Below are 10,170 nucleotides of genomic sequence, written 5' to 3'. Positions count from 1 at the left end.
TCAGGCTGGCATCCCGCGCTATCTGTGGGTCTGGGGTAAAGGAAGGGGCGAGGGGCAGGAGCCGAGAAGGCTGAAAGCCCGCGCCCGCAGCTGGCTCCCACGCGCCGGCGTCTGCGGGAAGCCAGGGGCTGGATAATGGAATTCAGCAGGCAGGGATCCTCGGAGAGCCAGCCACTGTCTTGTACAGATTTGTAGAGAAACCCTCACTGTAATTAAAACCGTACAGTCAGATTAATTCAATGTGTTGCTCGGCAGCATTTTTAATAGTAAAAATCCGCTTTAAAATTGAATTAGGGTCGAATAAATTTTCTGCGAGACTCGCCGGATTTGCCAGCTTTCATTGAAGCCAGCTAGGGTGGATTTAGGCAGTGGCGCCCCTCCCTCCCCCTTTAGTTGGAGGTGGGGTAGGGGTTAGAGGCGGGTGTTGATCAACAAGGGGGCCAAGTTTGGTCTCTAGACTGGGCCGCAGGAGCCAGGCCGGGGGGGGGGGGGGTGTTCTCACTGCCTGGGGCTAACCCTCTGATCTCAGGGGGCAATGCACAGCTTCTGACACCCAAGGCCTCCCCCAGTCTTTACCACCCTCTCTGCGAAGTTCTTGGCGCTTGAGAGGTGAGGGGGTAGGGAAGAAAGAGAGCCCTACTGTATCTTGAAGCAATTTCTCAGTGTGTTTTTCTGCGTGTGCTGGAGGTTGGAGCCCTCTCTGGCCGCCTGAGTGGCAGACAAGAGAAAGTCCTGGCTCTCACCGACTCCCCCTCCCCCCGCGCCTCACTTCTTGAAAATCTTCCAAAAATTAAGGGTAATATTTCAAGCACCCTGTCAAAATGTCTCCCAAGCTTTGATTTGGCTGGCCGCCCCCTCTCCCTCCCTTCCCAACCCCACCTCCCATCCCTCGCTTTTCACGTGGTTGTGAAGTAGATGGTAGCATTGCGATGTTTTTCCCCTCTAAGGTTAGACACCTCAGAGCTGAAGACTTGCTTAAAGTTGTTCCCAGAAGAGCCCGAGCGCTAATGGGGAGACACTCACTTGAAACAGGCCCAGGGTGGGAAAACTGGGATGGAGAACTGGATCAGCTCTTTCCTGAAGCTGAAGGGGCTTTTAGGGGCTCAGAAACAGCCCGAAGCTCCCCCAAAGATCGGGACATAGCACAGGCTTCTTGACGTACATTTGCAAGCGCACGCCAGTGCAAACCTGCGTCGCAAATTCCCTAACAAGTTATTCACATCATCAGGCCTGGGAAAACAAAAACCTCTGTGGGTCCCTGTTCCTCAGGCAACAGCGCGCAGACGCTTTAATTGCTGCAAATTGTCACTCTGTCCCCTTTTCATTTTCTCACTCCTTCGTTTATTTTTAGTACACTTCAAATGCCTACACACTTTCCTAGGAAGGAGAGCAGCGCAATTATTGCCTTTGCCTTTAGGGCCTGCTTTGCCAATCACTGAACGCGGATAGAGTAAACAGGGCGAAAAGCCAGGCGAGTTATTGGTCTTGCTTATTTCAGGTGAGGGTGGTAAATAACTCTCCCTACCGCGTCACCCCCTCCCCCGCCTTTGGTTCTTGGGTACCAATTACTTGGAAGAAAGGATCTGTGCACCCCTCCCTTGTGCTCCTCATCACATCCACTTCGTGCACGCCAAGTTTTACTCTCAAATCCAGCGGATCCCGTCAGAATTGACTGGTTCCACAGAGAGTTGTTAGCGGGGGTAGGGTGGGGGAAGAATTCTATGGGGACCCAGATCTTAATTCTGTCCTTGAATAGCAAGATGCATCCTGAGAGGAGAGGAGGCATCGTCCCTTCACACACACACACACACACACACACACACACACACACACACTACACACACACCGCTGGAGCAGTTCCGACACTGCCAGGATGTTCGATGTTTTAGCTAGGAGTTCTTAATTTCAAGATGTGCGTTGTCTTGAATTCTACCGAATCCTGTCTCAAACCCCACGTCTTCTATCAGCATCCTAAGTTGGGGATGAGCAGGGAGGCAGGTGTCTGTAGCCCACAGCAGCCTAGGGGGCTATCCGGCATTCTGTGGATGGATCAGAAACAAATCAGCGCGGGATTAACTTGTCTGTCTGCTGAATTGTCTCCAACTGCTAAAGCTGCATGGGTCTCACCTGCCAGGGCAGCTTTGGGTTACTAGCTGGTGCTGAGCTACAGGCCTTGCCCCAGCTCCGGACAGACAAGGTTGGCTACCTGTCAGGGTGACAAATGGTCACTGGCTGGACATCTTAAAGGAACACAGAGCGTTTAAACTGTACTATTCTCTCTCACACCCATCCCTCCTGTTTCTTTCTTCTTTTTTTCTTTTTGTGAAAACATTTACAAGGAACCTAATTTCAGATTGTGGAAGTAAATTTCATGGTAGGATATATTTTACAAAACATATAATCTTTCCAGGCCGGAAGACTTTTAATTAAAACCATACTTTGACAAGTTGAGTTTCAAAGCAAAGTCACACCAGCACGGAAGGCTAATTCATATTCAAGATATAGTCTATAATTCACGTTGTTTGAAAACACGGGCCTGGCCTGGCCTGGCCTGGCCTGTCGGGACAACACTCTGCTTGGCTGGTTACCTGCCCAAGGGCCTGTCAACTCTAGAGTCTATAATGGAACTGAATAGAGTATCTCTTTTTTACCCTAGTTTAGAAGACAGACAGACACACAGAGAGACTCTCTCTCTCTCTCTCTCTCACACACACACACACACACACACACAGAGAGAGAGAGAAAGAGAGAGAGAGAGAGAGAGAAGAGAGAGAGAGAGAGAAAAAGAGAGAGAACATTTAAAGTTCTTAGAATAACTCCAGAGGGAAGGTCAAGGTGACCATAGGGTCAACAAACTCCTAAGGAGAACTGTTCCCTTCCCCAGAGGGAAGACCTTTGAGAGGCCCCTATCTTACTTAGTCCTGCTGACCCATACTAGAGAGAAGGAATCTCCCATAGTACCCTGTTTGTGATGACCCCAAACCAGAAGTCTAGAGCTTTGTCTATCTCACTGATTAATGGGCACAGCCCTCAGAGTCCTCTCGGAAAAAGCACCTAATAACCCTGCATTTTTGAGTAACTGCACTCAACAAATCTTTAGGAACTGATCAGATCAGAGGTTAGCTCCTTGTGGGAAGGAAATCTCTCTCGCCTCTTCTCCTTTCTCCTCTCTGCTCTCTGTCTGTGCCCCTTCCATCTAGCTCTGCAGTAGATGGGAAAAAATTTGTAGGTATTTGGGGTCCACAAATATGACACAAGGGGATTTTGTAGGGTTCCGAGGTTAGGGGAGGTCCCCGGAAATAGCAAAGCTGTGCTGGTGCTGGGTTTCTGGTTCTGAGCTGGAGCCCATGCCTTGAGTGTTCCTCTCCAGATGCCTAACCTGCTGATGGGAAAGTCTACCTTAGAAAGAGGCCAGCCTGTGGGTTTGAGGCTTGTGTTGCTTTAATTATCCTTGAAATACTAGAAAAATCTCCTTTATCCCAGCCACCCATAGCACTGGGAAACAGGGTTGTGCTTCCATTGGTAGCAGTAGAATAACTGATTGGATGATAGGATCTTCTTCTTTCCCTGTATTCCATTCCAAACACACTATTCTTTTCCTATTTCCTAAAGCAGAGATGTAAGGCTTTTATAAGAAGAACGCCCCCAAACCCAAAGTCTTCAAGGAATGCTTTAGGGTACGGTTGTAGCACACATGCTCGGCCTTCAACCGAACCCTAGCTTTCTGTGGCTGAAGTTAGCGCTCTGCTTTTATTGGTCTGATTTATCAAGAAAGCTTAAGATTTTGCAAAGGCAAGGGCAAAGCATGACCATGGAAAAGGTGGTTATTGTGCATAGAAGTTGAAAGAAAGCATTTCTGATCTTTCCTTTTTTGAAAATGGACATCTCTATTGAATGATACATGCTATAATGCGGATAACAATGGTCCCATGCCAAATACTATTGGATTTCTGTGGACAGGTAAGACCTCGAGTCATCTTTCTGTACAGCACATTTGGAAGGGTTGTGGTCACCCTTTAGTTCTGTCACACTGTTTTTAAGGCATGTTATAGTTGAAGGCCTTAATTATGGCTGGGAAGATCAGAGGCACTGCTGGTCTTGTTTTAAGACTCACACCGTGTGAGCTGAGCATGCAATCCTGGCTACCTGACCAAGTCCATTTAGAGCTTAATCCTATGTTTAAAGTTGCGAGTTGGGCAGAAAGGGGAAGCTGTAAGTAATAATCCCCACCTGTTTTATTGCAGCCTTAAGAAGGAGTAGTTTTCTTGTCATGGGGTATGAATCCTCTTAGACAGAAGTGTTGGAGACCCATTTTAGGCAGCCAATTCTGGAAGGACGATACAGTGAGAAGAAGATGAGAAAGATGGTTCGTAATGGCCAGCGAGGTCTGCAGCCAGGGCAGGCAGCACCTTTGGCGTGCAGAAGGGGTGGGTAGGAATGTTTCCCAGCTGGGCCACCCCTTCTGTGGGAATCAACCCAGAAATCAACCTCATCATTCCCAGCTTGGAAGCGGTCAGGAGAGGCCCAGACAGGGTGGAAACCATGCCACTTATCTCCCTTCCTAGGCCTCCGTCTTTCTATAATTACCCCCATTTCACAGATGTGAAAGCTAACATATGCGGCTCGGCCCGCAGACCTCTTTGGCGTCTGGGCAAAGGTGAGACATGGAACACAGGTGTTTCAGCTTCCTAATTCCCTGGCAACCATGTGTGACTGAGAACAGGGTTGGGGAACCAGTGGGTTTTGAGCTCCTTTTCCAAGACAGGCACACAGGTAATGATTCTGTTTTCGTGAGACTCATTGGTCAATTAAGGGGATATGAGTTTCCACAGGACAGATGAGGCATCCACAGTCTAAGCCCCAGCCAAGGAAGACAGTTATCTCAGGCTTTCCGTCAGTCTCCTGAAATGCCTCCTCTCTTCTGATTTTAACTTTTTCCTCAAATTCTGAATACTTTAACCCTTTGCTTGTAGTAAACGTATTTATAGTTCTAAAATGTGCCTCCCACGGAGATCCTCACTACCGACAAGAGGATCAATACTAAAACACTCTTTATTTTTTTAGAGTGGGTTTTAAAGGCCTATTGTGGGGGAAATGAGATGTCAATGTGACCCCAGGCTTAGGAAAAGCGGGATTCTATTGGTGGGAGCCCGAGGGCTGCGCAAGAGTTGGCTCACGTGAATACCTTTGCATGCAAATCCTAAAGCATGCGCATTGGGTCCCTCCAGTTCTCACTTCCGTAGCTGCGACCAAGACTTCCAGATGCGCAATAATTGTGCTTCCTCGTTAAACAAAGGTTTCCCCACCATCGCCTGCTTCTAAGATTCCCAGCCTCTGGGGGCTGCTCACTCATCTCTCCGCTCTCCCCTCCTGCTTTGTCCTCTCGAGCTTTAACTTCGTCAAAGGCCTCTTAAATTTTCTGATTCACTGTATTTCTTTCCATTAACATTCCTTTTCTTTTGATTGGCTTTAAAGGATATGAAAACTTACATCCCTTTTAGTTGTAGGGCCCTTTCTTTATATCTCTCCCCATTCAGTGAGCTTAAACATATGAACACACACACACACACACACACACACACACACACTCCACCTCCCAATGGATCGATCTGACAGAAGGATGTCAAAACTACTACTCTTCAGCCTGAAACCATTGCCGTCTAACCCCCTCTCCAGCCTCCCAGGCAATGTTGATTTAAGTTCAAAGCACAGGGCATTATGGGCCAAGAACTGGACAAGCACTATGGGTGGTCACCAGCCAAACGCACTCCCTTCAAGCAGAGCTGGAGCTGCAAAGAAGCCTATCTGGAGTCAGCGGCCCCCTTATGGGTACATGAATGATGCTCTTAGCCCCCTATGTTCCCGGCATCTTGATAAATGCCACCCGGGCTGTCCAAGAACCCTCAACGGAGTCTCAAAGACTTTCAGAGATCCCAGGCCTGGAATAGGGGAATGGTCTTTTTCCGAAAGGCACCTCTGTAAGCGAGGAATAGCCACCAGTGCATTCGAAGCGTTCTTTGGGAACTCTTGGGGCTTCTGAGGGAGCTGGCAGACCTGCAGCAGCGTGGTGACTTGGACCGCGCCCACACGCGCTCCGGGCCTCTCAGCTCCTCTTTTTTTTTTTTTTTCCTGGTAGATGCAGGTAGCTTTCCTCCTGCAGTCAGTGACACTAGGCTTACCTGCAAAGCCAACGGATTTGTGGTTTTCTACCAGAAACCTCCTGCTCCTGAATCCCCCTTCCCCCTCACCCAACTTTCACCAGATGGGCGAGATAGGGATTTGATTCTCTGATATTACACAAATAATTGTTGCATCATGTAACTTCCTACATCTTGGTTTTAATTTTCACGGAACCAAACAAAGATATTTGCAATTTTAAAATAAGCACTCGATTTAATAAATGGGAACATTGTACAGGGAAGACTGTGCCCCCGCCGCCCCCTTCAGCAGACATTATTAGCTCTGACAGCATGCCGCTCAGGTTTGCTAGAGGATTTTGTAAAGGGATGACAGACAGGAAGGCCAGCAATCATGGACTCCTTGGCTGAAGCTTTTTTTTTTCGTTCTTTCTTTCTTTCCTTTTTTTTTTTTTATCAGAATGTTCTGTTCGATGCCATTTATCCTTGATGATAGAAAATTGCGCTGTTGCCAGGACGCTGCCGCCGCCGCTGAAATAGAGGGCAGGAGCCGCGTTTCCATTTTCCGGCTTGAAAGCTATTCAAATGAATTTGCAGAGTGGGGGGAACGGCTAGCGATAAACAAATGAGAATAAATCGAGTTCCCCTTTCCATTCTCTCCTTTAAATGGGTAGTTCTTCATTTTCCATAGAAAGAGTTTTGTTCATCAGTGTTTAGGAATACCTGAGAGATCATGGGAGCCAAAGCAGGATCTATTTTGATACTCTTTAAGTGACTAACAGCATAAACATTTAAAAAGACGCTTGTGTCTAAACATATATGAAGTATACATAAATCACATGCATGCAGATCTTCACACAACTCCAATGTTAGGTAAACCCGGCAGCATTTGGGAGGAACATAACGTGCAAGCAACTCTCCTTGTCTTGGGTATGGACTTCTCTTCAGTTACAGGGCTGTAAACGCGGTTAGATGGGGAAATAACTTAAAGACCTCTCCACCATGTTATATATTTCAGGATGCTTTGTGTGAGAGAGCAGGCTTGGGACAACGTAGCTAATTTAAACGTTTTCTTCTCTAAATTAAATTAACTAAATGAAAATCACTCAACTATGAGCTTTTTAGTTAATTTTCCAAATGCATTTTAAATTGGGAACTGCTAGTTGATGGAACTGATTTTAAGGATTGGCGGACTGTACCTCTAAATGTATAACAAAGAGACCAAGCCTGCAGATCTCTCTAAATTTTGGATACTTCACCAGTTTCCAAAGATGACATATTGCAATGCAAAGAATCGCTGTTAAAAATGTGACATTTAAAAAAATGAAAACTTAAGAAATACAACCCTCAACCAATCTCTCTCCCCTTTCTCCCACTTTCTCTCCTCCCTCTTCCTCCCCTTTTCTCACTCCCCCATGAGGGACACTAGGATTAGAATTCCATTGAATTCTAACTCTGGTGTTTTTCAGTAATATAGGAGGTTAGAAAATTTTCAGCAGTATAAAGATTGTTAAAACTCAAGGACTAATCATATCTGAGGGTCAGCTGGTATTAAGAAACAAAACTCCCATTTTAGATCCCATTAAAAAAAAAAAACTGAGCAGGTTCTGTCTCCCAGACTACTGTGTTTTTAGGTACACAGTTGTTTATAGTGACAAGTCAAAGTTGGGCCAACCAGGGCTGCACAAACGTGTGGGGGCTGGGGGTGGTGGTGGCTGATAATGATGTTTTGAATCCTTCCAGTAGGGTGTTCCAGGCAGCTGTGATGTCTCCTTACAGATCGTGAAACAATTCAAGTTTAGCTAAAAGAAATTCCCTTTTCAAACATTAGTATAGTAACAACAAAAGTACACAGGTAAAGCCAAATAAGATTAAAACTGGCCTTATAAAGTCAAAGGAGCTTCATTTATTGTAGGGGGAAACTACTGCAGGTGAATAAAGAGGTTTAAGCACAGGGAGTCCCTCTTCCTAGTTCATGGCCTGAGGATTGTGTTCAGAATGAAGAGCCCCTTTAATGGGAGTTTTACCACCTGAGACAACTTAAACAGTTCTTCAAAAGAGAACTTCTCCTCCACAGACTAATTTGGGTCTTACAGAGGGAATCTGGTGCCTCAGAACTCAAGTCGTGTGGAGGATGCTATAGACCTTGGGACTTCTTTCCTAACCTCTGCACTGCTGCAAGGCCCTGGGGGGGGGGGGGGGGGCTCCCAGGAAGTAAGTTCAATTGGAAGTAAAACATTCTAGTGTCCAGAATGGGCCTGACCCCTCATAGGGTCGTGCCGAGACCCCTTTCTGGCCAATTCTGGGGTACCTTTCTTTAAGACATTTTTTAAGCTTTGGCTACAGAGCTAGTGTTCGGTATTTGGTCTCCAGCTGCGAGGAGGTGGAAAGTGGTTGATTGGAAGACTAGGCCTTGGACGCTAACCTAAGGGAGCCTGGAGGAAGCAGGGTTCCGCTAGTGGGATGGAGTTAGGCATTGGCCCCTCTTGTTATATGGGTGTCTTGGTGCAGGTAGGCCAGCAGAATTGCGGAAAACTTGAATACTGGAACTGTGTAGCCGAGACCATGGATCATTTCTTAGGCTGAGAGACACGCCCCGCCCCCGCCCTTCCCCCATTCCCGTGATCCTGCTCTGCAGTGAGAGTCCAAGTCCACTTAGAACTGCTTGTTTGAGCTACCCTGTGGTGCAGGCGCCCAGTTCCAGGTAATGCAGCTAGAGTCAGTTGGAGGAGGGAAGTGCACCCCACCCCCATCCCTGAGGGGTGCGTAAGCTAAGCATTACAAAGGAAACATTTTCTTCACCCTCTGAGATCCCAGGAATATGGACTCGCCTTTTTCTTCAACAAAAGAACACACAATTCTAAAAGGGCTGCAGGACCACTCACCCTTTAGGGGTTCCAGTATCCAGGAATGTCCCATGTGGTGGAAACACAAAAGCTCAACATTTTGATATTTTAAGAGTTTTCTCCCCTTTTAAATCCTTCTTGTAAATGCCTGGTTGTAGCAACGTGAAAGTACTTTCCTGTGAAAACATGCAGCAGGGTTTCCCCTTCCTTTTCATGTGCACTAGCGGCGGCAAAAACATTCCAAACGAGCTAGAAGGTCTTTATGGAGACTATTAAGACATCCAGGGTCGGCCTCCTCAACTAGCCAAAGTCTTGCCCTAGAAAAGGAGAAAAGAAAAAGCAACTGTGTTGAAAAGGTACTTTAAATTTTTCGTTTTCCTCTGAAATTCCAAATAACTTTTCACAATTAGCTAACCCTTATGCTATTAACCCTTCCCAGTCAGGCTCCGCATTGCCTGTGTTCTGGGACTACGTTTATACTTCCTGCCTAACTCGCCAGAGCATCAAGGTGTGCAGTGCAAACAGCAACACCCCACACCAATCCTGCTTTGATCTCAGAAGGCAGATCATAGCAGACATGGTCGCCACTGCTGTTCTGTGGGAAAGAGGAGTCCCATTTAGTTTTCTCTCCTCCCATCTCTTCCTTCCTTTTTGGTATCTTGCTTGCATATCTTGCTTGAATTTAGAACATCCACTCCCAGTTGACAAAGTATGAATATGACTATGAAAAAATTGTGATATAAACTCGGGGCAATTAAGCCTGCTTAATTGGATGGAGCCACTTTTTGCCTTACAGATCTTGAGAGCAGAGTTCATGTATTCACTATGTCTACCTGGTTATTTCCATAAGTCCATGCTCCCAATAACATGTCCCAAACACAACCTCCACAGGAACTTACTGCCTGAAAATGAAGAGTTGAATTTTCTTCCTTTGTTTTTTAACCCCTAAATCCTGGAAACACAGAATAATGGTAGCTAATCTTAGATAATTTAGGATTTAAAGATTAGAAGGACTATATTGACAATTTCAAATTCCAAGTCTAAGTGCTTTGGCTAAGCGATGCTTACAGGATGTCAGCTGTGAGAGAGGAATTGGCCAAAAGGGGACTTTATAAAACTGAAAAGTGGGATTTCTTGTGTTTGGAAGGCTTCGAAAGAAACGATTATTATAGAACTCATTCAATCCA

The sequence above is a fragment of the Microtus oregoni genome, unplaced genomic scaffold (genome assembly GCF_018167655.1).
Source record: "Microtus oregoni isolate MIOR12 unplaced genomic scaffold, Mior012 000026F_ref0000081, whole genome shotgun sequence".
NCBI classification, from domain to species: Eukaryota; Metazoa; Chordata; class Mammalia; order Rodentia; family Cricetidae; genus Microtus; species Microtus oregoni.
This window is presented reverse-complemented; position numbering follows the sequence as displayed.